A 19,518-nucleotide genomic window follows, 5' to 3' on the forward strand; every position below is an offset into this window, starting at 1 on the left:
CTACAGGACATGATATTAGCAGGGGGTCTTAAATTAAACTACTAAAGAGGCTCAACACTGTTTAGCTGCCAAAAGCAGTTGGAATTGGGCATAATCAGTGTGGTACGTCTTTAGGTGATGGCTATTGTGTCTGTTTGACTTCTTCCAAATGTCTGTACTGGCAATAAAAAGTAAACGTTTCCAATTTAAATAGCTAGAGAATAAAAACAATTTGCCAGTAATGTGAAAAAACCTACAGCACCTGGTGTTCCCATGTGGTCTCCCACCCAAGTACTAACCAGGCCCAACATTGCTTAGCTTCCAAGATCAGACGAGATTGGGCCTATCCAATGTGGTATGGCTGAAGGTGAGATACAGGCACTTTTTTGCCCTCTTCTACTTCTATCACCAGGTAAGCTACCCTGTTTCCCCGATAATAAGACCTACCCTGATAATAAGCCCTACCCTCATTTCTGGACAATGGTCCAGAATAAGCCCTACCCCTAAAATAAGCCCTAGCTAAATCCCCATTTTGCCCAGTCCCTGTGCTAAACTTCCAGCTCTGCCTGCCCCCCCCCCCCCATATGCGCATGAAATGGACGCTGCTGCAGCTCTGAAGCCTCTGCTGATGCAGGGATGCATTGGGTATGTGACATCATTGCGCACCTCAGGGACTGATTGGCATCTGTACACAGGTGGAAGCGGAGAGACTAAGCGGCGCCGGAAAGGCTGAGTGGCTGAAAAATGCAGAAGGAAAGGAAAGTGTCAGTTGGGCTTAAAGTATAAGGTGAAAGGCTGAGTGGCTGAAAAATGCAGAAGGAAAGGAAAGTGTCAGTTGGGCTTAAAGTATAAGGTGATTGAGGGGCATGATGTGGATAAAAGCAGGGACTGAGGGGCTAAAATAAGCCCTACCCTGAAAATAAGCCCTATGGTGTTTTTTGGACTGAAAATAAAAAATAAGACAGTGTCTTATTATCGGGGAAACACGGTAATACAAAAGTTTCCTAACTGTATTGGCTTACTGAAAAAAATCATGTGTTGGTAATGTAAAAAGACCTACAGGACATGATATTAGCAGGGGGTCTTAAATTAAACTACTAAAGAGGCTCAACACTGTTTAGCTGCCAAAAGCAGTTGGAATTGGGCATAATCAGTGTGGTACGTCTTTAGGTGATGGCTATTGTGTCTGTTTGACTTCTTCCAAATGTCTGTACTGGCAATAAAAAGTAAACGTTTCCAATTTAAATAGCTAGAGAATAAAAACAATTTGCCAGTAATGTGAAAAAACCTACAGCACCTGGTGTTCCCATGTGGTCTCCCACCCAAGTACTAACCAGGCCCAACATTGCTTAGCTTCCAAGATCAGACGAGATTGGGCCTATCCAATGTGGTATGGCTGAAGGTGAGATACAGGCACTTTTTTGCCCTCTTCTACTTCTATCACCAGGTAAGCTACCCTGTTTCCCCGATAATAAGACCTACCCTGATAATAAGCCCTACCCTCATTTCTGGACAATGGTCCAGAATAAGCCCTACCCCTAAAATAAGCCCTAGCTAAATCCCCATTTTGCCCAGTCCCTGTGCTAAACTTCCAGCTCTGCCTGCCCCCCCCCCCCCATATGCGCATGAAATGGACGCTGCTGCAGCTCTGAAGCCTCTGCTGATGCAGGGATGCATTGGGTATGTGACATCATTGCGCACCTCAGGGACTGATTGGCATCTGTACACAGGTGGAAGCGGAGAGACTAAGCGGCGCCGGAAAGGCTGAGTGGCTGAAAAATGCAGAAGGAAAGGAAAGTGTCAGTTGGGCTTAAAGTATAAGGTGAAAGGCTGAGTGGCTGAAAAATGCAGAAGGAAAGGAAAGTGTCAGTTGGGCTTAAAGTATAAGGTGATTGAGGGGCATGATGTGGATAAAAGCAGGGACTGAGGGGCTAAAATAAGCCCTACCCTGAAAATAAGCCCTATGGTGTTTTTTGGACTGAAAATAAAAAATAAGACAGTGTCTTATTATCGGGGAAACACGGTAATACAAAAGTTTCCTAACTGTATTGGCTTACTGAAAAAAATCATGTGTTGGTAATGTAAAAAGACCTACAGGACATGATATTAGCAGGGGGTCTTAAATTAAACTACTAAAGAGGCTCAACACTGTTTAGCTGCCAAAAGCAGTTGGAATTGGGCCTAAACAGTGTGGTAAGTCTTTAGGTGATGGCTATTGTGTCTGTTTGACCTCTTCCAAATGTCTGTACTGGCAATAAAAAGAAAAAGTTTCCAATTTAAATAGCTAGAGAATAAAAACAATTTGCCAGTAATGTGAAAAAACCTACAGCACCTGGTGTTCCCATGTGGTCTCCCACCCAAGTACTAAACAGGCCCAACACTGCTTAGCTTCCAAGATCAGACGAGATTGGGCCTATCCAATGTGGTATGGCTGTAGGTGAGATACAGGCACTTTTTTGCCCTCTTCTACTTCTATCACCAGGTAAGCTAATAAAAAAGTTTCCTAAATGTATTTGCTTACTGAAAAAAATTATGTGTTGGTAATGTAAAAAGACCTACAGGACATGATATTAGCAGGGGGTCTTAAATTAAACTACTAAAGAGGCTCAACACTGTTTAGCTGCCAAAAGCAGTTGAAATTGGGCCTAAACAGTGTGGTAAGTCTTTAGGTGATGGCTATTGTGTCTGTTTGACTTCTTCCAAATGTCTGTACTGGCAATAAAAAGTAAACGTTTCCAATTTAAATAGCTAGAGAATAAAAACAATTTGCCAGTAATGTGAAAAAACCTACAGCACCTGGTGTTCCCATGTGGTCTCCCACTCAAGTACTAACCAGGCCCAACACTGCTTAGCTTCCAAGATCAGAAGAGATTGGGCCTATCCAATGTGGTATGGCTGTAGGTGAGATACAGGCACTTTTTTGCCCTCTTCTACTTCTATCACCAGGTAGGCTAATACAAAAGTTTCCTAACTGTATTGGCTTACTGAAAAAAATCATGTGTTGGTAATGTAAAAAGACCTACAGGACATGATATTAGCAGGGGGTCTTAAATTAAACTACTAAAGAGGCTCAACACTGTTTAGCTGCCAAAAGCAGTTGGAATTGGGCCTAAACAGTATGGTAAGTCTTTAGGTGATGGCTATTGTGTCTGTTTGACCTCTTCCAAAGGTCAGTGCTGGCAATAAAAAGAAAATTTTTCCAATTTAAATAGCTAGAGAATAAAAACAATTTGCCAGTAATGTGAAAAAACCTACAGCACCTGGTGTTCCCATGTGGTCTCCCTACCAAGTACTAACCAGGCCCAACATTGCTTAGCTTCTAAGATCAGACGAGATTGGGCCTATACAATGTGGTATGGCTGTAGGTGAGATACAGGCACTTTTTTGCCCTCTTCTACTTCTATCACCAGGTAAGCTAATAAAATAGTTTCCCAACTGTATTGTCTTACTGAAAAAAATCATGTGTTGGTAATGTAAAAAGACCTACAGGACATGTTATTAGCAGGGGGTCTTAAATTAAACTACTAAAGAGGCTCAACACTATTTAGCTGCCAAAAGCAGTTGGAATTGGTCCTAAACAGTGTGGTAAGTCTTTAGGTGATGGCTATTGTGTCTGTTTGACTTCTTCCAAATGTCTGTACTGGCAATAAAAAGTAAACTTTTCCAATTTAAATAGCTAGAGAATAAAAACAATTTGCCAGTAATGTGAAAAAACCTACAGCACCTGGTGTTCCCATGTGGTCTCCCAACCAAGTACTAACCAGGCCCAACATTGCTTAGCTTCTAAGATCAGACGAGATTGGGGCCTATACAATGTGGTATGGCTGTACGTGAGATACAGGCACTTTTTTGCCCTCTTCTACTTCTATCACCAGGTAAGCTAATAAAAAAGTTTCCCAACTGTATTGTCTTACTGAAAAAAATCATGTGTTGGTAATGTAAAAAGACCTACAGGACATGATATTAGCAGGGGGTCTTAAATTAAACTACTAAAGAGGCTCAACACTGTTTAGCTGCCAAAAGCAGTTGGAATTGGGCCTAAACAGTATGGTAAGTCTTTAGGTGATGGCTATTGTGTCTGTTTGACCTCTTCCAAAGGTCAGTGCTGGCAATAAAAAGAAAATTTTTCCAATTTAAATAGCTAGAGAATAAAAACAATTTGCCAGTAATGTGAAAAAACCTACAGCACCTGGTGTTCCCATGTGGTCTCCCTACCAAGTACTAACCAGGCCCAACATTGCTTAGCTTCTAAGATCAGACGAGATTGGGCCTATACAATGTGGTATGGCTGTAGGTGAGATACAGGCACTTTTTTGCCCTCTTCTACTTCTATCACCAGGTAAGCTAATAAAATAGTTTCCCAACTGTATTGTCTTACTGAAAAAAATCATGTGTTGGTAATGTAAAAAGACCTACAGGACATGATATTAGCAGGGGGTCTTAAATTAAACTACTAAAGAGGCTCAACACTGTTTAGCTGCCAAAAGCAGTTGGAATTGGGCCTAAACAGTGTGGTAAGTCTTTAGGTGATGGCTATTGTGTCTGTTTGACCTCTTCCAAATGTCTGTACTGGCAATAAAAAGAAAAAGTTTCCAATTTAAATAGCTAGAGAATAAAAACAATTTGCCAGTAATGTGAAAAAACCTACAGCACCTGGTGTTCCCATGTGGTCTCCCACCCAAGTACTAAACAGGCCCAACACTGCTTAGCTTTTAAGATCAGACGAGATTGGGCCTATCCAATGTGGTATGGCTGTAGGTGAGATACAGGCACTTTTTTGCCCTCTTCTACTTCTATCACCAGGTAAGCTAATAAAAAAGTTTCCTAACTGTATTGGCTTACTGAAAAACATTATGTGTTGGTAATGTAAAAAGACCTACAGGACATGATATTAGCAGGGGGTCTTAAATTAAACTACTAAAGAGGCTCAACACTGTTTAGCTGCCAAAAGCAGTTGGAATTGGGCATAATCAGTGTGGTACGTCTTTAGGTGATGGCTATTGTGTCTGTTTGACTTCTTCCAAATGTCTGTACTGGCAATAAAAAGTAAACGTTTCCAATTTAAATAGCTAGAGAATAAAAACAATTTGCCAGTAATGTGAAAAAACCTACAGCACCTGGTGTTCCCATGTGGTCTCCCACCCAAGTACTAACCAGGCCCAACATTGCTTAGCTTCCAAGATCAGACGAGATTGGGCCTATCCAATGTGGTATGGCTGAAGGTGAGATACAGGCACTTTTTTGCCCTCTTCTACTTCTATCACCAGGTAAGCTAATACAAAAGTTTCCTAACTGTATTGGCTTACTGAAAAAAATCATGTGTTGGTAATGTAAAAAGACCTACAGGACATGATATTAGCAGGGGGTCTTAAATTAAACTACTAAAGAGGCTCAACACTGTTTAGCTGCCAAAAGCAGTTGGAATTGGGCCTAAACAGTGTGGTAAGTCTTTAGGTGATGGCTATTGTGTCTGTTTGACCTCTTCCAAATGTCTGTACTGGCAATAAAAAGAAAAAGTTTTCAATTTAAATAGCTAGAGAATAAAAACAATTTGCCAGTAATGTGAAAAAACCTACAGCACCTGGTGTTCCCATGTGGTCTCCCACCCAAGTGCTAAACAGGCCCAACACTGCTTAGCTTCCAAGATCAGACGAGATCGGGCCTATCCAATGTGGTATGGCTGTAGGTGAGAAACAGGCACTTTTTTGCCCTCTTCTACTTCTATCACCAGGTAAGCTAATAAAAAAGTTTCCTAACTATATTGGCTTACTGAAAAAAATTATGTGTTGGTAATGTAAAAAGACCTACAGGACATGATATTAGCAGGGGGTCTTAAATTAAACTACTAAAGAGGCTCAACACTGTTTAGCTGCCAAAAGCAGTTGGAATTGGGCCTAAACAGTGTGGTAAGTCTTTAGGTGATGGCTATTGTGTCTGTTTGACCTCTTCCAAATGTCTGTACTGGCAATAAAAAGAAAAAGTTTCCAATTTAAATAGCTAGAGAATAAAAACAATTTGCCAGTAATGTGAAAAAACCTACAGCACCTGGTGTTCCCATGTGGTCTCCCACCCAAGTACTAACCAGGCCCAACACTGCTTAGCTTCCAAGATCAGAAGAGATTGGGCCTATGCAATGTTGAATGGCTGTAGGTTAGATACAGGCACTTTTTTGCTCTCTTCTACTTCTATCACCATGTAAGCTAATAAAAAAGTTTCCTAACTGTATTGGCTTACTGCAAAAAATCATGTGTTGGTAATGTAAAAAGACCTACAGGACATAATATTAGCAGGGGGTCTTAAATTAAACTACTAAAGAGGCTCAACACTGTTTAGCTGCCAAAAGCAGTTGGAATTGGGCCTAAACAGTGTGGTAAGTCTTTAGGTGATGGCAATTGTGTCTGTTTGACCTCTTCCAAATGTCTGTACTGGCAATAAAAAGAAAAAGTTTCCAATTTAAATAGCTAGAGAATAAAAACAATTTGCCTGTAATGTGAAAAACCTACAGCACCTGGTGTTCCCATGTGGTCTCCCACCCAAGTACTAACCAGGCCCAACACTGCTTAGCTTCCAAGATAAAAACAATTTGCCAGTAATGTGAAAAAACCCACAGAACCTGGTGTTCCCATGTGGTCTCCCACCCAAGTACTAACCAGGCCCAACACTGCTTAGCTTCCAAGATCAGACAAGATTGGGCCTATCCAATGTGGTATGGCTGTAGGTGAGATACAGGCACTTTTTTGCCCTCTTCTACTTCTATCACCAGGTAAGCTAATAAAAAAGTTTCCTAACTGTATTGGCTTACTGAAAAAAATCATGTGTTGGTAATGTAAAAAGACCTACAGGACATGATATTAGCAGGGGGTCTTAAATCAAACTACTAAAGAGGCTCAACACTGTTTAGCTGCCAAAAGCAGTTGGAATTGGGCCTAAACAGTGTGGTAAGTCTTTAGGTGATGGCTATTGTGTCAGTTTGACCTCTTCCAAATGTCTGTGCTGGCAATAAAAAGAAAAAGTTTCCAATTTAAATAGCTAGAGAATAAAAACAATTTGCCAGTAATATGAAAAAACCTACAGCACCTGGTGTTCCCATGTGGTCTCCCACCCAAGTACTAACCAGCCCCAACACTGCTTAGCTTCAAAGATCAGACGAGATTGGGCCTATCCAATGTGGTATGGCTGTAGGTGAGATACAGGCACTTTTTTGCCCTCTTCTACTTCTATCACCAGGTAAGCTAATAAAAAAGTTTCCTAACTGTATTGGCTTACTAAAAAAAATTCTGTGTTGGTAATGTAAAAAGACCTACAGGACATGATATTAGCAGGGGGTCTTAAATTAAACTACTAAAGAGGCTCAACACTGTTTAGCTGCCAAAAGCAGTTGGAATTGGTCCTAAACAGTGTGGTAAGTCTTTAGGTGATGGCTATTGTGTCTGTTTGACTTCTTCCAAATGTCTGTACTGGCAATAAAAAGTAAACATTTCCAATTTAAATAGCTAGAGAATAAAAACAATTTGCCAGTAATGTGAAAAAACCTACAGCACCTGGTGTTCCCATGTGGTCTCCCACCCAAGTACTAACCAGGCCCAACACTGCTTAGCATTCCAAGATCAGACGAGATTAGGCCTATCCAATGTGGTATGGCTGTAGGTGAGATACAGGCACTTTTTTGCCCTCTTCTACTTCTATCACCAGGTAAGCTAATAAAAAAGTTTCCTAACTGTATTGGCTTACTAAAAAAAATTCTGTGTTGGTAATGTAAAAAGACCTACAGGACATGATATTAGCAGGGGGTCTTAAATTAAACTACTAAAGAGGCTCAACACTGTTTAGCTGCCAAAAGCAGTTGGAATTGGTCCTAAACAGTGTGGTAAGTCTTTAGGTGATGGCTATTGTGTCTGTTTGACTTCTTCCAAATGTCTGTACTGGCAATAAAAAGTAAACATTTCCAATTTAAATAGCTAGAGTATAAAAACAATTTGCCAGTAATGTGAAAAAACCTACAGCACCTGGTGTTCCCATGTGGTCTCCCACCCAAGTACTAAACAGGCCCAACACTGCTTAGCTTCCAAGATCAGACGAGATTGGGCCTATCCAATGTGGTATGGCTGTAGGTGAGATACAGGCACTTTTTTGCCCTCTTCTACTTCTATCACCAGGTAAGCTAATAAAAAAGTTTCCTAACTGTATTGGCTTACTGAAAAAAATCATGTGTTGGTAATGTAAAAAGACCTACAGGACATGTTATTAGCAGGGGGTCTTAAATTAAACTACTAAAGAGGCTCAACACTGTTTAGCTGCCAAATGCAGTTGGAATTGGGCCTAAACAGTATGGTAAGTCTTTAGGTGATGGCTATTGTGTCTGTTTGAACTCTTCCAAATGTCAGTGATGGCAATAAAAAGAAAAAGTTTCCAATTTAAATAGCTAGAGAATAAAAACAATTTGCCTGTAATGTGAAAAAACCTACAGCACCTGGTGTTCCCATGTGGTCGCCCACCCAAGTACTAACCAGGCCCAACACTGCTTAGCTTCCAAGATCAGACGAGATTGGGCCTATCCAATGTGGTATGGCTGTAGGTGAGATACAGGCACTTTTTTGCCCTCTTCTACTTCTATCACCAGGTAAGCTAATACAAAAGTTTCCTAACTGTATTGGCTTACTGAAAAAAATCATGTGTTGGTAATGTAAAAAGACCTACAGGACATGATATTAGCAGGGGGTCTTAAATTAAACTACTAAAGAGGCTCAACACTGTTTAGCTGCCAAAAGCAGTTGGAATTGGGCCTAAACAGTGTGGTAAGTCTTTAGGTGATGGCTATTGTGTCTGTTTGACCTCTTCCAAATGTCTGTACTGGCAATAAAAAGAAAAAGTTTCCAATTTAAATAGCTAGAGAATAAAAACAATTTGCCAGTAATGTGAAAAAACCTACAGCACCTGGTGTTCCCATGTGGTCTCCCACCCAAGTACTAAACAGGCCCAACACTGCTTAGCTTCCAAGATCAGACGAGATTGGGCCTATCCAATGTGGTATGGCTGTAGGTGAGATACAGGCACTTTTTTGCCCTCTTCTACTTCTATCAACAGGTAAGCTAATAAAAAAGTTTCCTAACTGTATTTGCTTACTGAAAAAAATTATGTGTTGGTAATGTAAAAAGACCTACAGGACATGATATTAGCAGGGGGTCTTAAATTAAACTACTAAAGAGGCTCAACACTGTTTAGCTGCCAAAAGCAGTTGGAATTGGGCCTAAACAGTGTGGTAAGTCTTTAGGTGATGGCTATTGTGTCTGTTTGACTTCTTCCAAATGTCTGTACTGGCAATAAAAAGTAAACGTTTCCAATTTAAATAGCTAGAGAATAAAAACAATTTGCCAGTAATGTGAAAAAACCTAAAGCACCTGGTGTTCCCATGTGGTCTCCCACCCAAGTACTAACCAGGCCCAACACTGCTTAGCTTCCAAGATCAGACGAGATTGGGCCTATCCAATGTGGTATGGCTGTAGGTGAGATACAGGCACTTTTTTGCCCTCTTCTACTTCTATCACCAGGTAAGCTAATAAAAAAGTTTCCTAACTGTATTGGCTTACTGAAAAAAATTATGTGTTGATAATGTAAAAAGACCTACAGGACATGATATTAGCAGGGGGTCTTAAATTAAACTACTAAAGAGGCTCAACACTGTTTAGCTGCCAAAAGCAGTTGGAATTGGTCCTAAACAGTGTGGTAAGTCTTTAGGTGATGGCTATTGTGTCTGTTTGACTTCTTCCAAATGTCTGTACTGGCAATAAAAAGTAAACATTTCCAATTTAAATAGCTAGAGAATAAAAACAATTTGCCAGTAATGTGAAAAAACCTACAGCACCTGGTGTTCCCATGTGGTCTCCCACCCAAGTACTAACCAGGCCCAACACTGCTTAGCATTCCAAGATCAGACGAGATTAGGCCTATCCAATGTGGTATGGCTGTAGGTGAGATACAGGCACTTTTTTGCCCTCTTCTACTTCTATCACCAGGTAAGCTAATAAAAAAGTTTCCTAACTGTATTGGCTTACTAAAAAAAATTCTGTGTTGGTAATGTAAAAAGACCTACAGGACATGATATTAGCAGGGGGTCTTAAATTAAACTACTAAAGAGGCTCAACACTGTTTAGCTGCCAAAAGCAGTTGGAATTGGTCCTAAACAGTGTGGTAAGTCTTTAGGTGATGGCTATTGTGTCTGTTTGACTTCTTCCAAATGTCTGTACTGGCAATAAAAAGTAAACATTTCCAATTTAAATAGCTAGAGAATAAAAACAATTTGCCAGTAATGTGAAAAAACCTACAGCACCTGGTGTTCCCATGTGGTCTCCCACCCAAGTACTAAACAGGCCCAACACTGCTTAGCTTCCAAGATCAGACGAGATTGGGCCTATCCAATGTGGTATGGCTGTAGGTGAGATACAGGCACTTTTTTGCCCTCTTCTACTTCTATCACCAGGTAAGCTAATAAAAAAGTTTCCTAACTGTATTGGCTTACTGAAAAAAATCATGTGTTGGTAATGTAAAAAGACCTACAGGACATGTTATTAGCAGGGGGTCTTAAATTAAACTACTAAAGAGGCTCAACACTGTTTAGCTGCCAAATGCAGTTGGAATTGGGCATAAACAGTATGGTAAGTCTTTAGGTGATGGCTATTGTGTCTGTTTGACCTCTTCCAAATGTCAGTGATGGCAATAAAAAGAAATTTTTTCCAATTTAAATAGCTAGAGAATAAAAACAATTTGCCTGTAATGTGAAAAAACCTACAGCACCTGGTGTTCCCATGTGGTCGACCACCCAAGTACTAACCAGGCCCAACACTGCTTAGCATTCCAAGATCAGACGAGATTGGGCCTATCCAATGTGGTATGGCTGTAGGTGAGATACAGGCACTTTTTTGCCCTCTTCTACTTCTATCACCAGGTAAGCTAATACAAAAGTTTCCTAACTGTATTGGCTTACTGAAAAAAATCATGTGTTGGTAATGTAAAAAGACCTACAGGACATGATATTAGCAGGGGGTCTTAAATTAAACTACTAAAGAGGCTCAACACTGTTTAGCTGCCAAAAGCAGTTGGAATTGGGCCTAAACAGTGTGGTAAGTCTTTAGGTGATGGCTATTGTGTCTGTTTGACCTCTTCCAAATGTCTGTACTGGCAATAAAAAGAAAATTTTTCCAATTTAAATAACTAGAGAATAAAAACAATTTGCCAGTAATGTGAAAAAACCTACAGCACCTGGTGTTCCCATGTGGTCTCCCTCCTAAATACTAACCAGGCCCAACACTGCTTAGCTTCCAAGATCAGACGAGATTGGGCCTATCCAATGTGGTATGGCTGTAGGTGTGATACAGGCACTTTTTTGCCCTCTTCTACTTCTATCACCAGGTAAGCTAATACAAAAGTTTCCTAACTGTATTGGCTTTCTGAAAAAAATCATGTGTTGGTAATGTAAAAAGACCTACAGGACATGATATTAGCAGGGGGTCTTAAATTAAACTACTAAAGAGGCTCAACACTGTTTAGCTGCCAAAAGCAGTTGGAATTGGGCCTAAACAGTGTGGTAAGTCTTTAGGTGATGGCTATTGTGTCTGTTTGACCTCTTCCAAATGTCTGTACTGGCAATAAAAAGAAAATTTTTCCAATTTAAATAACTAGAGAATAAAAACAATTTGCCAGTAATGTGAAAAAACCTACAGCACCTGGTGTTCCCATGTGGTCTCCCACCCAAGTACTAAACAGGCCCAACACTGCTTAGCTTTTAAGATCAGACGAGATTGGGCCTATCCAATGTGGTATGGCTGTAGGTGAGATACAGGCACTTTTTTGCCCTCTTCTACTTCTATCACCAGGTAAGCTAATAAAAAAGTTTCCTAACTGTATTGGCTTACTGAAAAACATTATGTGTTGGTAATGTAAAAAGACCTACAGGACATGATATTAGCAGGGGGTCTTAAATTAAACTACTAAAGAGGCTCAACACTGTTTAGCTGCCAAAAGCAGTTGGAATTGGGCCTAATCAGTGTGGTACGTCTTTAGGTGATGGCTATTGTATCTGTTTGACTTCTTCCAAATGTCTGTACTGGCAATAAAAAGTAAACGTTTCCAATTTAAATAGCTAGAGAATAAAAACAATTTGCCAGTAATGTGAAAAAACCTACAGCACCTGGTGTTCCCATGTGGTCTCCCACCCAAGTACTAACCAGGCCCAACATTGCTTAGCTTCCAAGATCAGACGAGATTGGGCCTATCCAATGTGGTATGGCTGAAGGTGAGATACAGGCACTTTTTTGCCCTCTTCTACTTCTATCACCAGGTAAGCTAATACAAAAGTTTCCTAACTGTATTGGCTTACTGAAAAAAATCATGTGTTGGTAATGTAAAAAGACCTACAGGACATGATATTAGCAGGGGGTCTTAAATTAAACTACTAAAGAGGCTCAACACTGTTTAGCTGCCAAAAGCAGTTGGAATTGGGCCTAAACAGTGTGGTAAGTCTTTAGGTGATGGCTATTGTGTCTGTTTGACCTCTTCCAAATGTCTGTACTGGCAATAAAAAGAAAAAGTTTTCAATTTAAATAGCTAGAGAATAAAAACAATTTGCCAGTAATGTGAAAAAACCTACAGCACCTGGTGTTCCCATGTGGTCTCCCACCCAAGTGCTAAACAGGCCCAACACTGCTTAGCTTCCAAGATCAGACGAGATTGGGCCTATCCAATGTGGTATGGCTGTAGGTGAGAAACAGGCACTTTTTTGCCCTCTTCTACTTCTATCACCAGGTAAGCTAATAAAAAAGTTTCCTAACTATATTGGCTTACTGAAAAAAATTATGTGTTGGTAATGTAAAAAGACCTACAGGACATGATATTAGCAGGGGGTCTTAAATTAAACTACTAAAGAGGCTCAACACTGTTTAGCTGCCAAAAGCAGTTGGAATTGGGCCTAAACAGTGTGGTAAGTCTTTAGGTGATGGCTATTGTGTCTGTTTGACCTCTTCCAAATGTCTGTACTGGCAATAAAAAGAAAAAGTTTCCAATTTAAATAGCTAGAGAATAAAAACAATTTGCCAGTAATGTGAAAAAACCTACAGCACCTGGTGTTCCCATGTGGTCTCCCTCCCAAGTACTTACCAGGCCCAACACTGCTTAGCTTCCAAGATCAGAAGAGATTGGGCCTATGCAATGTTGAATGGCTGTAGGTTAGATACAGGCACTTTTTTGCTCTCTTCTACTTCTATCACCATGTAAGCTAATAAAAAAGTTTCCTAACTGTATTGGCTTACTGCAAAAAATCATGTGTTGGTAATGTAAAAAGACCTACAGGACATGATATTAGCAGGGGGTCTTAAATTAAACTACTAAAGAGGCTCAACACTGTTTAGCTGCCAAAAGCAGTTGGAATTGGGCCTAAACAGTGTGGTAAGTCTTTAGGTGATGGCAATTGTGTCTGTTTGACCTCTTCCAAATGTCTGTACTGGCAATAAAAAGAAAAAGTTTCCAATTTAAATAGCTAGAGAATAAAAACAATTTGCCTGTAATGTGAAAAACCTACAGCACCTGGTGTTCCCATGTGGTCTCCCACCCAAGTACTAACCAGGCCAAACACTGCTTAGCTTCCAAGATAAAAACAATTTGCCAGTAATGTGAAAAAACCCACAGAACCTGGTGTTCCCATGTGGTCTCCCACCCAAGTACTAACCAGGCCCAACACTGCTTAGCTTCCAAGATCAGACGAGATTGGGCCTATCCAATGTGGTATGGCTGTAGGTGAGATACAAGCACTTTTTTGCCCTCTTCTACTTCTATCACCAGGTAAGCTAATAAAAAAGTTTCCTAACTGTATTGGCTTACTGAAAAAAATCATGTGTTGGTAATGTAAAAAGACCTACAGGACATGATATTAGCAGGGGGTCTTAAATCAAACTACTAAAGAGGCTCAACACTGTTTAGCTGCCAAAAGCAGTTGGAATTGGGCCTAAACAGTGTGGTAAGTCTTTAGGTGATGGCTATTGTGTCAGTTTGACCTCTTCCAAATGTCTGTGCTGGCAATAAAAAGAAAAAGTTTCCAATTTAAATAGCTAGAGAATAAAAACAATTTGCCAGTAATATGAAAAAACCTACAGCACCTGGTGTTCCCATGTGGTCTCCCACCCAAGTACTAACCAGCCCCAACACTGCTTAGCTTCAAAGATCAGACGAGATTGGGCCTATCCAATGTGGTATGGCTGTAGGTGAGATACAGGCACTTTTTTGCCCTCTTCTACTTCTATCACCAGGTAAGTTAATAAAAAAGTTTCCTAACTGTATTGGCTTACTAAAAAAAATTCTGTGTTGGTAATGTAAAAAGACCTACAGGACATGATATTAGCAGGGGGTCTTAAATTAAACTACTAAAGAGGCTCAACACTGTTCAGCTGCCAAAAGCAGTTGGAATTGGTCCTAAACAGTGTGGTAAGTCTTTAGGTGATGGCTATTGTGTCTGTTTGACTTCTTCCAAATGTCTGTACTGGCAATAAAAAGTAAACATTTCCAATTTAAATAGCTAGAGAATAAAAACAATTTGCCAGTAATGTGAAAAAACCTACAGCACCTGGTGTTCCCATGTGGTCTCCCACCCAAGTACTAACCAGGCCCAACACTGCTTAGCATTCCAAGATCAGACGAGATTAGGCCTATCCAATGTGGTATGGCTGTAGGTGAGATACAGGCACTTTTTTGCCCTCTTCTACTTCTATCACCAGGTAAGCTAATAAAAAAGTTTCCTAACTGTATTGGCTTACTAAAAAAAATTCTGTGTTGGTAATGTAAAAAGTCCTACAGGACATGATATTAGCAGGGGGTCTTAAATTAAACTACTAAAGAGGCTCAACACTGTTTAGCTGCCAAAAGCAGTTGGATTTGGTCCTAAACAGTGTGGTAAGTCTTTAGGTGATGGCTATTGTGTCTGTTTGACTTCTTCCAAATGTCTGTACTGGCAATAAAAAGTAAACATTTCCAATTTAAATAGCTAGAGAATAAAAACAATTTGCCAGTAATGTGAAAAAACCTACAGCACCTGGTGTTCCCATGTGGTCTCCCACCCAAGTACTAAACAGGCCCAACACTGCTTAGCTTCCAAGATCAGACGAGATTGGGCCTATCCAATGTGGTATGGCTGTAGGTGAGATACAGGCACTTTTTTGCCCTCTTCTACTTCTATCACCAGGTAAGCTAATAAAAAAGTTTCCTAACTGTATTGGCTTACTGAAAAAAATCATGTGTTGGTAATGTAAAAAGACCTACAGGACATGTTATTAGCAGGGGGTCTTAAATTAAACTACTAAAGAGGCTCAACACTGTTTAGCTGCCAAATGCAGTTGGAATTGGGCCTAAACAGTATGGTAAGTCTTTAGGTGATGGCTATTGTGTCTGTTTGACCTCTTCCAAATGTCAGTGATGGCAATAAAAAGAAATTTTTTCCAATTTAAATAGCTAGAGAATAAAAACAATTTGCCTGTAATGTGAAAAAACCTACAGCACCTGGTGTTCCCATGTGGTCGCCCACCCAAGTACTAAACAGGCCCAACACTGCTTAGCTTCCAAGATCAGACGAGATTGGGCCTATCCAATGTGGTATGGCTGTAGGTGAGATACAGGCACTTTTTTTGCCCTCTTCTACTTCTATCACCAGGTAAGCTAATAAAAAAGTTTCCTAACTGTATTTGTTTACTGAAAAAAATTATGTGTTGGTAATGTAAAAAGACCTACAGGACATGATATTAGCAGGGGGTCTTAAATTAAACTACTAAAGAGGCTCAACACTGTTTAGCTGCCAAAAGCAGTTGGAATTGGGCCTAAACAGTGTGGTAAGTCTTTAGGTGATGGCTATTGTGTCTGTTTGACTTCTTCCAAATGTCTGTACTGGCAATAAAAAGTAAACGTTTCCAATTTAAATAGCTAGAGAATAAAAACAATTTGCCAGTAATGTGAAAAAACCTAAAGCACCTGGTGTTCCCATGTGGTCTCCCACCCAAGTACTAACCAGGCCCAACACTGCTTATCTTCCAAGATCAGACGAGATTGGGCCTATCCAATGTGGTATGGCTGTAGGTGAGATATAGGCACTTTTTTGCCCTCTTCTACTTCTATCACCAGGTAAGCTAATAAAAAAGTTTCCTAACTGTATTGGCTTACTGAAAAAAATTATGTGTTGATAATGTAAAAAGACCTACAGGACATGATATTAGCAGGGGGTCTTAAATTAAACTACTAAAGAGGCTCAACACTGTTTAGCTGCCAAAAGCAGTTGGAATTGGTCCTAAACAGTGTGGTAAGTCTTTATGTGATGGCTATTGTGTCTGTTTGACTTCTTCCAAATGTCTGTACTGGCAATAAAAAGTAAACATTTCCAATTTAAATAGCTAGAGAATAAAAACAATTTGCCAGTAATGTGAAAAAACCTACAGCACCTGGTGTTCCCATGTGGTCTCCCACCCAAGTACTAACCAGGCCCAACACTGCTTAGCATTCCAAGATCAGACGAGATTAGGCCTATCCAATGTGGTATGGCTGTAGGTGAGATACAGGCACTTTTTTGCCCTCTTCTACTTCTATCACCAGGTAAGCTAATAAAAAAGTTTCCTAACTGTATTGGCTTACTAAAAAAAATTCTGTGTTGGTAATGTAAAAAGACCTACAGGACATGATATTAGCAGGGGGTCTTAAATTAAACTACTAAAGAGGCTCAACACTGTTTAGCTGCCAAAAGCAGTTGGAATTGGTCCTAAACAGTGTGGTAAGTCTTTAGGTGATGGCTATTGTGTCTGTTTGACTTCTTCCAAATGTCTGTACTGGCAATAAAAAGTAAACATTTCCAATTTAAATAGCTAGAGAATAAAAACAATTTGCCAGTAATGTGAAAAAACCTACAGCACCTGGTGTTCCCATGTGGTCTCCCACCCAAGTACTAAACAGGCCCAACACTGCTTAGCTTCCAAGATCAGACGAGATTGGGCCTATCCAATGTGGTATGGCTGTAGGTGAGATACAGGCACTTTTTTGCCCTCTTCTACTTCTATCACCAGGTAAGCTAATAAAAAAGTTTCCTAACTGTATTGGCTTACTGAAAAAAATCATGTGTTGGTAATGTAAAAAGACCTACAGGACATGTTATTAGCAGGGGGTCTTAAATTAAACTACTAAAGAGGCTCAACACTGTTTAGCTGCCAAATGCAGTTGGAATTGGGCATAAACAGTATGGTAAGTCTTTAGGTGATGGCTATTGTGTCTGTTTGACCTCTTCCAAATGTCAGTGATGGCAATAAAAAGAATTTTTTTCCAATTTAAATAGCTAGAGAATAAAAACAATTTGCCTGTAATGTGAAAAAACCTACAGCACCTGGTGTTCCCATGTGGTCGCCCACCCAAGTACTAACCAGGCCCAACACTGCTTAGCTTCCAAGATCAGACGAGATTGGGCCTATCCAATGTGGTATGGCTGTAGGTGAGATACAGGCACTTTTTTGCCCTCTTCTACTTCTATCACCAGGTAAGCTAATACAAAAGTTTCCTAACTGTATTGGCTTACTGAAAAAAATCATGTGTTGGTAATGTAAAAAGACCTACAGGACATGATATTAGCAGGGGGTCTTAAATTAAACTACTAAAGAGGCTCAACACTGTTTAGCTGCCAAAAGCAGTTGGAATTGGGCCTAAACAGTGTGGTAAGTCTTTAGGTGATGGCTATTGTGTCTGTTTGACTTCTTCCAAATGTCTGTACTGGCAATAAAAAGTAAACGTTTCCAATTTAAATAGCTAGAGAATAAAAACAATTTGCCAGTAATGTGAAAAAACCTAAAGCACCTGGTGTTCCCATGTGGTCTCCCACCCAAGTACTAACCAGGCCCAACACTGCTTAGCTTCCAAGATCAGACGAGATTGGGCCTATCCAATGTGGTATGGCTGTAGGTGAGATACAGGCACTTTTTTGCCCTCTTCTACTTCTATCACCAGGTAAGCTAATAAAAAAGTTTCCTAACTGTATTGGCTTACTGAAAAAAATTATGTGTTGATAATGTAAAAAGACCTACAGGACATGATATTAGCAGGGGGTCTTAAATTAAACTACTAAAGAGGCTCAACACTGTTTAGCTGCCAAAAGCAGTTGGAATTGGTCCTAAACAGTGTGGTAAGTCTTTAGGTGATGGCTATTGTGTCTGTTTGACTTCTTTCAAATGTCTGTACTGGCAATAAAAAGTAAACGTTTCCAATTTAAATAGCTAGAGAATAAAAACAATTTGCCAGTAATGTGAAAAAACCTACAGCACCCGGTGTTCCCATGTGGTCTCCCACCCAAGTACTAACCAGGCCCAACACTGCTTAGCTGCCAAGATCAGACGAGATTGGGCCTATCCAATGTGGTATGGCTGAAGGTGAGATACAGGCACTTTGTTGCCCTCTTCTACTTCTATCACCAGGTAAGCTAATACAAAAGTTTCCTAACTGTATTGGCTTACTGAAAAAAATAATGTGTTGGTAATGTAAAAAGACCTACAGGACATGATATTAGCAGGTGGTCTTAAATTAAACTACTAAAGAGGCTCAACACTGTTTAGCTGCCAAAAGCAGATGGAATTGAGCCTAAACAGTTTGGTAAGTCTTTAGGTGATGGCTATTGTGTCTGTTTGACCTCTTCCAAATGTCTGTGCTGGCAATAAAAAGAAAAAGTTTCCAATTTAAATAGCTAGAGAATAAAAACAATTTGCCAGTAATGTGAAAAAACCTACAGCACCTGGTGTTCCCATGTGGTCTCCCACCCAAGTACTAACCAGGCCCAACACTGCTTAGCTTCCAAGATCAGACGAGATTGGGCCTATCCAATGTGGTATGGCTGTAGGTGAGATACAGGCACTTTTTTGCCCTCTTCTACTTCTATCACCAGGTAAGCTAATACAAAAGTTTCCTAACTGTATTGGCTAACTGAAAAAAATCATGTGTTGGTAATGTAAAAGGACCTACAGGACATGATATTAGCAGGGGGTCTTAAATTAAACTACTAAAGAGGCTCAACACTGTTTAGCTGCCAAAAGCAGTTGGAATTGGGCCTAAACAGTGTGGTAAGTCTTTAGGTGATGGCTATTGTGTCTGTTTGACCTCTTCCAAATGTCTGTACTGGCAATAAAAAGAAAAAGTTTCCAATTTAAATAGCTAGAGAATAAAAACAATTTGCCAGTAATGTGAAAAAACCTACAGCACCTGGTGTTCCCATGTGGTCTCCCACCCAAGTACTAACCAGGCCCAACACTGCTTAGCTTCCAAGATCAGACGAGATTGGGCCTATCCAATGTGGTATGGCTGTAGGTGAGATACAGGCACTTTTTTGCCCTCTTCTACTTCTATCACCAGGTAAGCTAATAAAAAAGTTTCCTAACTGTATTGGCTTACTGAAAAAAATCATGTGTTGGTAATGTAAAAAGACCTACAGGACATGTTATTAGCAGGGGGTCTTAAATTAAACTACTAAAGAGGCTCAACACTGTTTAG

General features: G+C 40.1%; 24 non-coding genes and 15 pseudogenes across 24 annotated transcripts; all 39 read right to left on the reverse strand.

Annotated features, from left to right (window-relative positions):
* Positions 1-229: 229 nt before the first annotated feature.
* LOC146044704 (5S ribosomal RNA) lies at positions 230-348 on the reverse strand. The gene has a single exon (XR_014465140.1). It is a non-coding gene; the product is annotated as a 5S ribosomal RNA (ribosomal RNA).
* Positions 349-1,264: 916 nt separating this feature from the next.
* On the reverse strand, positions 1,265-1,383 carry LOC146044705 (5S ribosomal RNA). Its single transcript, XR_014465141.1, has one exon. It is a non-coding gene; the product is annotated as a 5S ribosomal RNA (ribosomal RNA).
* A 916-nt stretch (positions 1,384-2,299) lies between these two features.
* LOC146044817 (5S ribosomal RNA) lies at positions 2,300-2,418 on the reverse strand. The gene has a single exon (XR_014465254.1). It is a non-coding gene; the product is annotated as a 5S ribosomal RNA (ribosomal RNA).
* A 345-nt stretch (positions 2,419-2,763) lies between these two features.
* Positions 2,764-2,882, reverse strand: LOC146043171 (5S ribosomal RNA). The gene has a single exon (XR_014464164.1). It is a non-coding gene; the product is annotated as a 5S ribosomal RNA (ribosomal RNA).
* A 345-nt stretch (positions 2,883-3,227) lies between these two features.
* On the reverse strand, positions 3,228-3,346 carry LOC146043726 (5S ribosomal RNA). Its single transcript, XR_014464717.1, has one exon. It is a non-coding gene; the product is annotated as a 5S ribosomal RNA (ribosomal RNA).
* A 345-nt stretch (positions 3,347-3,691) lies between these two features.
* Positions 3,692-3,811, reverse strand: LOC146044100 (5S ribosomal RNA; annotated as a pseudogene).
* Positions 3,812-4,156: 345 nt separating this feature from the next.
* Positions 4,157-4,275, reverse strand: LOC146043727 (5S ribosomal RNA). Its single transcript, XR_014464718.1, has one exon. It is a non-coding gene; the product is annotated as a 5S ribosomal RNA (ribosomal RNA).
* A 345-nt stretch (positions 4,276-4,620) lies between these two features.
* LOC146043924 (5S ribosomal RNA) lies at positions 4,621-4,739 on the reverse strand (annotated as a pseudogene).
* Positions 4,740-5,084: 345 nt separating this feature from the next.
* LOC146044706 (5S ribosomal RNA) lies at positions 5,085-5,203 on the reverse strand. Its single transcript, XR_014465142.1, has one exon. It is a non-coding gene; the product is annotated as a 5S ribosomal RNA (ribosomal RNA).
* A 345-nt stretch (positions 5,204-5,548) lies between these two features.
* Positions 5,549-5,667, reverse strand: LOC146043899 (5S ribosomal RNA; annotated as a pseudogene).
* A 345-nt stretch (positions 5,668-6,012) lies between these two features.
* LOC146044017 (5S ribosomal RNA) lies at positions 6,013-6,131 on the reverse strand (annotated as a pseudogene).
* A 449-nt stretch (positions 6,132-6,580) lies between these two features.
* Positions 6,581-6,699, reverse strand: LOC146043984 (5S ribosomal RNA; annotated as a pseudogene).
* Positions 6,700-7,044: 345 nt separating this feature from the next.
* LOC146044020 (5S ribosomal RNA) lies at positions 7,045-7,163 on the reverse strand (annotated as a pseudogene).
* A 345-nt stretch (positions 7,164-7,508) lies between these two features.
* LOC146043818 (5S ribosomal RNA) lies at positions 7,509-7,628 on the reverse strand (annotated as a pseudogene).
* A 345-nt stretch (positions 7,629-7,973) lies between these two features.
* LOC146044819 (5S ribosomal RNA) lies at positions 7,974-8,092 on the reverse strand. Its single transcript, XR_014465256.1, has one exon. It is a non-coding gene; the product is annotated as a 5S ribosomal RNA (ribosomal RNA).
* Positions 8,093-8,437: 345 nt separating this feature from the next.
* Positions 8,438-8,556, reverse strand: LOC146044606 (5S ribosomal RNA). The gene has a single exon (XR_014465042.1). It is a non-coding gene; the product is annotated as a 5S ribosomal RNA (ribosomal RNA).
* A 345-nt stretch (positions 8,557-8,901) lies between these two features.
* Positions 8,902-9,020, reverse strand: LOC146044820 (5S ribosomal RNA). The gene has a single exon (XR_014465257.1). It is a non-coding gene; the product is annotated as a 5S ribosomal RNA (ribosomal RNA).
* A 345-nt stretch (positions 9,021-9,365) lies between these two features.
* LOC146043405 (5S ribosomal RNA) lies at positions 9,366-9,484 on the reverse strand. The gene has a single exon (XR_014464397.1). It is a non-coding gene; the product is annotated as a 5S ribosomal RNA (ribosomal RNA).
* Positions 9,485-9,829: 345 nt separating this feature from the next.
* Positions 9,830-9,949, reverse strand: LOC146043819 (5S ribosomal RNA; annotated as a pseudogene).
* Positions 9,950-10,294: 345 nt separating this feature from the next.
* LOC146044821 (5S ribosomal RNA) lies at positions 10,295-10,413 on the reverse strand. The gene has a single exon (XR_014465258.1). It is a non-coding gene; the product is annotated as a 5S ribosomal RNA (ribosomal RNA).
* Positions 10,414-10,758: 345 nt separating this feature from the next.
* Positions 10,759-10,878, reverse strand: LOC146043917 (5S ribosomal RNA; annotated as a pseudogene).
* A 345-nt stretch (positions 10,879-11,223) lies between these two features.
* LOC146043695 (5S ribosomal RNA) lies at positions 11,224-11,342 on the reverse strand. Its single transcript, XR_014464687.1, has one exon. It is a non-coding gene; the product is annotated as a 5S ribosomal RNA (ribosomal RNA).
* A 345-nt stretch (positions 11,343-11,687) lies between these two features.
* Positions 11,688-11,806, reverse strand: LOC146043925 (5S ribosomal RNA; annotated as a pseudogene).
* A 345-nt stretch (positions 11,807-12,151) lies between these two features.
* On the reverse strand, positions 12,152-12,270 carry LOC146044707 (5S ribosomal RNA). Its single transcript, XR_014465144.1, has one exon. It is a non-coding gene; the product is annotated as a 5S ribosomal RNA (ribosomal RNA).
* Positions 12,271-12,615: 345 nt separating this feature from the next.
* On the reverse strand, positions 12,616-12,734 carry LOC146043781 (5S ribosomal RNA; annotated as a pseudogene).
* Positions 12,735-13,079: 345 nt separating this feature from the next.
* On the reverse strand, positions 13,080-13,198 carry LOC146044219 (5S ribosomal RNA; annotated as a pseudogene).
* A 449-nt stretch (positions 13,199-13,647) lies between these two features.
* Positions 13,648-13,766, reverse strand: LOC146043617 (5S ribosomal RNA). Its single transcript, XR_014464608.1, has one exon. It is a non-coding gene; the product is annotated as a 5S ribosomal RNA (ribosomal RNA).
* A 345-nt stretch (positions 13,767-14,111) lies between these two features.
* Positions 14,112-14,230, reverse strand: LOC146044021 (5S ribosomal RNA; annotated as a pseudogene).
* A 345-nt stretch (positions 14,231-14,575) lies between these two features.
* Positions 14,576-14,695, reverse strand: LOC146043820 (5S ribosomal RNA; annotated as a pseudogene).
* Positions 14,696-15,040: 345 nt separating this feature from the next.
* On the reverse strand, positions 15,041-15,159 carry LOC146044823 (5S ribosomal RNA). The gene has a single exon (XR_014465259.1). It is a non-coding gene; the product is annotated as a 5S ribosomal RNA (ribosomal RNA).
* Positions 15,160-15,504: 345 nt separating this feature from the next.
* On the reverse strand, positions 15,505-15,623 carry LOC146044874 (5S ribosomal RNA). The gene has a single exon (XR_014465311.1). It is a non-coding gene; the product is annotated as a 5S ribosomal RNA (ribosomal RNA).
* Positions 15,624-15,969: 346 nt separating this feature from the next.
* Positions 15,970-16,088, reverse strand: LOC146043537 (5S ribosomal RNA). Its single transcript, XR_014464528.1, has one exon. It is a non-coding gene; the product is annotated as a 5S ribosomal RNA (ribosomal RNA).
* Positions 16,089-16,433: 345 nt separating this feature from the next.
* On the reverse strand, positions 16,434-16,553 carry LOC146043822 (5S ribosomal RNA; annotated as a pseudogene).
* A 345-nt stretch (positions 16,554-16,898) lies between these two features.
* Positions 16,899-17,017, reverse strand: LOC146044824 (5S ribosomal RNA). The gene has a single exon (XR_014465260.1). It is a non-coding gene; the product is annotated as a 5S ribosomal RNA (ribosomal RNA).
* Positions 17,018-17,362: 345 nt separating this feature from the next.
* LOC146044607 (5S ribosomal RNA) lies at positions 17,363-17,481 on the reverse strand. The gene has a single exon (XR_014465043.1). It is a non-coding gene; the product is annotated as a 5S ribosomal RNA (ribosomal RNA).
* A 345-nt stretch (positions 17,482-17,826) lies between these two features.
* On the reverse strand, positions 17,827-17,945 carry LOC146043406 (5S ribosomal RNA). Its single transcript, XR_014464398.1, has one exon. It is a non-coding gene; the product is annotated as a 5S ribosomal RNA (ribosomal RNA).
* Positions 17,946-18,290: 345 nt separating this feature from the next.
* LOC146043467 (5S ribosomal RNA) lies at positions 18,291-18,409 on the reverse strand. Its single transcript, XR_014464460.1, has one exon. It is a non-coding gene; the product is annotated as a 5S ribosomal RNA (ribosomal RNA).
* Positions 18,410-18,754: 345 nt separating this feature from the next.
* Positions 18,755-18,873, reverse strand: LOC146044122 (5S ribosomal RNA). Its single transcript, XR_014464830.1, has one exon. It is a non-coding gene; the product is annotated as a 5S ribosomal RNA (ribosomal RNA).
* A 345-nt stretch (positions 18,874-19,218) lies between these two features.
* Positions 19,219-19,337, reverse strand: LOC146044134 (5S ribosomal RNA). Its single transcript, XR_014464832.1, has one exon. It is a non-coding gene; the product is annotated as a 5S ribosomal RNA (ribosomal RNA).
* Positions 19,338-19,518: the final 181 nt, after the last annotated feature.

This window comes from Crinia signifera, chromosome 19 (genome assembly GCF_055691185.1).
Source record: "Crinia signifera chromosome 19, ASM5569118v1, whole genome shotgun sequence".
In the NCBI taxonomy this organism is placed as follows: domain Eukaryota; kingdom Metazoa; phylum Chordata; class Amphibia; order Anura; family Myobatrachidae; genus Crinia; species Crinia signifera.